This window comes from Anopheles coustani (genome assembly GCF_943734705.1).
Source record: "Anopheles coustani chromosome X unlocalized genomic scaffold, idAnoCousDA_361_x.2 X_unloc_49, whole genome shotgun sequence".
Classification (NCBI taxonomy): Eukaryota; Metazoa; Arthropoda; class Insecta; order Diptera; family Culicidae; genus Anopheles; species Anopheles coustani.
This window is the reverse complement of record NW_026525158.1, coordinates 2,501-8,424: the sequence shown is the minus strand read 5'-3', so window position 1 is coordinate 8,424 and position 5,924 is coordinate 2,501. Positions and strand designations below refer to the sequence as shown.

Here is a 5,924-nt window from a genome sequence, read left to right as displayed (position 1 = left end):
TTGTCTGGTTAATTCCGATAACGAACGTGACTCACATATGCTAACTAGAACGCAGTCAGCGTTAATGCGTCGATGCCGATTGGAACGGGTTAGGACCTTTCGGTGGAGTATGACCTGACACCTTCGCTGTTCGTGTGCGCAAGTGCACTTACGGTACGCTGCTTAGCAGGACAATTTGTGTTTAGCAAAATGAGATCGAGCGATAACAGGTCCGTGATGCCCTTAGATGTTCTGGGCTACACGCGTGCTACAATGTGGGTAGCAGCGTGTCTCCTATTCCGAGAGGAACGGGAAATCACTCAAATACTCACTTAGTAGGGATTATGGATTGCAATGGTCCATATGAACTCGGAACTTCTAGTAAGTGCTGGTCATCAGCCAGCGTTGAATACGTCCCTGCCCTTTGTACACACCGCCCGTCGCTACTACCGATGGATTATTTAGTGAGGTCTTTGGAGATGATCGTTCGCTGGATCCTCGTGAACCGCGTCTGCTTTATCGAAGTTGACCGAACTTGATGATTTAGAGGAAGTAAAAGTCGTAACAAGGTTTCCGTAGGTGAACCTGCGGAAGGATCATTAGTGGCCAAGTGATCCTTCCAGAAGTCCGAACCTGCGGGTTGAGACTTCGGCACAAGTTGCCATATGATAATTGACGAAACACTATAGAAGTCCGAACCTGCGGGTTGAGACTCAGGCACAAGTTGCCATATGAAAGTTGACGAAACACTAACAAGTCCGAACCTGCGGGTTGAGACTTAGGCACACGTTGCCTTATACATGACTTCGAACAAATACACAAGTCCGAACCTGCGGGTTGAGACTTAGGCACAAGTTGCCTTATACATGACTTCGAACAAATACACAAGTCCGAACCTGCGGGTTGAGACTTAGGCACAAGTTGCCATATGAAAGTTGACGAAACACTAACAAGTCCGAACCTGCGGGTTGAGACTTAGGCACACGTTGCCTTATACATGACTTCGAACAAATACACAAGTCCGAACCTGCGGGTTGAGACTTAGGCACAAGTTGCCTTATACATGACTTCGAACAAATACACAAGTCCGAACCTGCGGGTTGAGACTTAGGCACAAGTTGCCATATGAAAGTTGACGAAACACTAACAAGTCCGAACCTGCGGGTTGAGACTTAGGCACACGTTGCCTTATACATGACTTCGAACAAATACACAAGTCCGAACCTGCGGGTTGAGACTTAGGCACAAGTTGCCTTATACATACATTGGCCAAATAAACAGAAGTCCGAACCTGCGGGTTGAGACTTAGGCACAAGTTGCCATATTATATTCGATCAAACACTAAGTAGTCCGAACCTGCGGGTTGAGACTCAAGACCGTAACAAGATGTCACTATACAAGTCCGAACCTAAGGGTTGAGACTTAATGCGATCTAGATACCAAGTTGACATCCAATACCTGTTGAGCAAAACCAATGATTCCCTGTTCTCGAATGATTACACTATATAACAGGGAATCATGAAGAAATCAAGCAAGCGTGAAACAAAGTCATCACTTGGGCATGCTCGATAGCCAACCACATGACCTTAACCTAAGAGAGCATGCAAACCACATGATACCTATAAACGATTAACCCGCCCTAGTTCAATCGTTCACCAAGTGATGACTTCAGTATGGCTAAGAGAAAAACTTTTAAATGGGAAAAACTCTAAGTCCGAACCTCCGGGTTGAGACTTCCGCGTCGGAGGTGGGCGCACCTCCTATCCGAAAGATGATGAATCAGGGGTGTTCGGTCAGCAATGGTCGGATGCCCCGTCGTAGTCCAACTATGACAATCAAAGTCAAGACCTCCGGGTTGAGACTTTCCGCGAGTACAAGCATAAAGGAACACGGACCAAGCCGTACCGAGAGAATCGGTACTAGAGCCCTCGTGGTTCTACATTGAGAGAGCCCTCGTGGTTCTCATTAGGGGCTTTATGCAAGTCGTACTCAATACTGTGGTGTGAAGTATAAAGTATAGTCCTCGCCTGGTCCACGCTGCTTCGGCGGTCCTGGGTAAGATAGTTAATTCTAGCTTGCCCTATAGTGGAATGAGGACACTTAATGCTTCGTCTTTTAGCGGCGGCTAGACTCCTCCTCACGGGGAACGAGTTGACGCGCACAGCGGCGGCTTACGCACTATGGCAATCATGGATGCCTGAAGATTCCGTGAAGTTCTCCCCTGGTCCACGCTGCCTCGGCAGTCCTGGGTAAAATGGAATATTTCCAGCTTGCCCTATAGTGGAAGAGGACTATCCAACAATACAAAGTCAAGACCTCCGGGTTGAGACTTTCCGCGTCGGTGGTGTCGCGCACCGCCTATCCGAAAGATGGTGTAACAGGGGTGTTCGATCAGCAATGGTCGGATGCCCCGTCATAGTCCAACTATGACAACCAAAGTCAAGACATCCGGGTTGAGACTTTCCGCGTCCGGAGGTACGCGTACCGCCTACCCGAAAGATGGTGTGCTTCTGGGGTATTCGATGAGTCGGATACCCCGTCGTAGTCCAACTATGACAATCAAAGTCAAGACCTCCGGGTTGAGACTTCCGCGTCCGGAGGTACGCGTACCGCCTACCCGAAAGATGGTGTGCTTCTGGGGTATTCGATGAGTCGGATACCCCGTCGTAGTCCAACTATGACAATCAAAGTCAAGACCTCCGGGTTGAGACTTCCGCGTCCGGAGGTACGCGTACCGCCTACCCGAAAGATGGTGAATCAGGGGTGTTCGATCAGCAATGGTCGGATGCCCCGTCGTAGTCCAACTATGACAATCAAAGTCAAGACCTCCGGGTTGAGACTTTCTAAGAGTACAAGCATAAAGGAACACGGACCAAGCCGTACCGAGAGAATCGGTACTAGAGCCCTTGTGGTTCTACATTGAGAGAGCCCTCGTGGTTCTCATTAGGGGCTTTATGCAAGAAGTACTCAATACTGTGGTGTGAAGTATAAAGTATAGAGTCCTCCACTGGTCCACGCTGCTCCGGCGGTCCTGGGTAAGATAGTTCATTCTAGCTTGCCCTATGTGGAAGAGGACTCAATACCCTACCTGTTGAGCTTGAAACAAAGTCATCACTTGGGCATGCTCATATTGCCATACACAATTACATTATATTCGAATGAGCATGCAAGCGACCCTATATAGACCGAACCAAAACGATAGATACCGCCGTAGTTCACCCCCACCAAGTGATGACTTCAGTATGGCTAGTGTGTGAAGTATAAAGTATAGTCCTCCCCTGGTCCACACTGCTTCGGCGGTCCTGGGTAAGATAGTTAGTTCTAGCTTGCCCTATGTGGAAGAGGACACAATACTTAATACTTAGAGTACAAGCATAAAGGAACACGGACCAAGCCGTACCGAGAGAATCGGTACTAGAGCCCTCGCGGTTCTACATTGTGAGCCCTCGTGGTTCAAACTAGATACTTTATGCAAGGCGTACTCAAAACTGTGGTGTGAAGTATAAAGTATAGTCCTCATCTGGTCCACGCTGCTTCGGCGGTCCTGGGTAAGATAGTTAATTCTAGCTTGCCCTATGTGGAAGAGGACACAATACTTAATACTGTGGTGTAATGGACAAGGTATAGTCCTCCACTGGTCCACGCTGCTCCGGCGGTCCTGGGTAAGATAGTTCATTCTAGCTTGCCCTATGTGGAAGAGGACTCAATACCCTACCTGTTGAGCTTGAAACAAAGTCATCACTTGGGCATGCTCATATTGCCATACAATATTCCATTATCTACTAATGAGCATGCAGCTATATGATTATAACCTGTAAACGATTACCCCGCCGTAGTTCAGCGCTTCAACCAAGTGATGACTTCAGTATGGCTAGTGTGTGAAGTATAAAGTATAGTCCTCCCCTGGTCCACACTGCTTCGGCGGTCCTGGGTAAGATAGTTAGTTCTAGCTTGCCCTATGGTGGAAGAGGACACCATACTTAATACTGTGGTGTAATGAACAAAGTATAGTCCTCCACTGGTCCACGCTGCTTTGCAGTCCTGGGTAAGATAGTTAGTTCTAGCTTGCCCTATGTGGAAGAGGGCATACAAGACAAAGTATAGTTCTCCCCTGGTCCACGCTGCTTCGGCGGTCCTGGGTAAGATAGTTAATTCTAGCTTGCCCTATGTGGAAGAGAGCATACATGAACCAAGAACGAAGGTTATGATCGAGGAATGATTCGACAACTAACCGATGGTATGAAATGTGAAGAATTCAAGCAAGCACACAATCAAGTCATCACTTGGGCATGCTCGATAGCCAACCCTATGACATTAACCTAGTAGAGCATGCGAAAACCAATATATACAAGTAATGTAAACGATGCCTCCCTAGTTCAGCGCTTCAACCAAGTGATGACTTCAGAATGGCTAAATCAAATCGGTTCAAAACATACCATCGGTACCCTATTGAAACACACAAGTCGATATCAAACCTCATGATTGTGTAGTCCTCCACTGGTCCACGCCGCTTCGGCCGTCCTGGGTAAAATGGAACATTCCAGCTTGCCCTATGTGGAAGAGGGCACATTACTCAATACTGTGGTGTGAAGTATAAAGTTCAGTTCTCCCCTGGTCCACGCTGCTTCGGCGGTCCTGGGTAAGATAGTTCATTCTAGCTTGCCCTATGTGGAAGAGGACACTTCATACTTCGTCTCTAAGCGGCGGCTTGACTCCTCCCTACGGGGAACGGGTTTACGCGCACAGCGGCGGCTTACGCACTATGGCAGTCATGGATGCCTTACGTTTCTATGAAAAGTGTGTTCCTCCCCTGGTCCACGCTGCTTCGGCAGTCCTGGGTAAGATAGTTAGTTCTAGCTTGCCCTATGTGGAAGAGGACACGTAGACTTACTGTGGTGTGAAGTATAAAGTTCAGTTCTCCCCTGGTCCACGCCGCTTCGGCCGTCCTGGGTAAAATGGATTCATCCAGCTTGCCCTATGTGGAATGAGGACACTTTATGCTTCGTCTCTAAGCGGCGGCTTGCTCCTCCCTACGGGGAACGGGTATACGCGCACAGCGGCGGCTTACGTTATGGCAGTCATGGATGCCTTACGTTTCCATGAAAAGTGTGTTCCTCCCCTGGTCCACGCTGCTTCGGCAGTCCTGGGTAAGATAGTTAGTTCTAGCTTGCCCTATGTGGAAGAGGACACGTAGACTTACTGTGGTGTGAAGTATAAGGTTCAGTTCTCCCCTGGTCCACGCCGCTTCGGCCGTCCTGGGTAAAATGGATTAATCCAGCTTGCCCTATGTGGAATGAGGACACTTTATGCTTCGTCTCTAAGCGGCGGCTTGCTCCTCCCTACGGGGAACGGGTATACGCGCACAGCGGCGGCTTACGCAAGTTAGTCACCCTCGGCAGTGGATCACTCGGCTCATGGATCGATGAAGACCGCAGCTAACTGCGCGTCATAATGTGAACTGCAGGACACATGAACATTGATAAGTTGAACGCATATTGCACGTCGTGGGAACCTACCATGATGTACAGATGACTGAGCGCTTATATTTGAGAAATGTATCGCATACATTTAACTACGCCGTGACACCCGTCACGAGACGTGCACCATGATGTTAACTAGGGTCGCGACGACCCGCTAGCATTAAAGAACCCGTGGTTTACAATATACTGGCATTGGAATTCGAAGTATTTAGAGCGTCGTGTTCCCGCGTGAGGCGGAAGTACGAGGAGAAGGCGTGCTTGTGGTGTCTGTGGTGGTGTTTACTGATGTCTAGCTTCAGCTTATTTATTTATTTAAATAGAAGCGAAGATGTCAAAGTAGCGTCGAAGCAGCAGCGAATAGCACAAATGATTCAAGTATGGAAGTTGACCAAAGGAACACAAACAAACTAGCGTATGGGCAAAGGAAGGTATCAGTGAGTTAAACCACACGCGGGCTAACAGCCC

At 48.5% G+C, this 5,924-nt stretch overlaps 1 non-coding gene across 1 annotated transcript; it reads left to right on the top strand.

Annotated features, from left to right (window-relative positions):
• Nucleotides 1-5,366: 5,366 nt before the first annotated feature.
• Nucleotides 5,367-5,521, top strand: LOC131270693 (5.8S ribosomal RNA). Its single transcript, XR_009179730.1, has one exon. It is a non-coding gene; the product is annotated as a 5.8S ribosomal RNA (ribosomal RNA).
• Nucleotides 5,522-5,924: the final 403 nt, after the last annotated feature.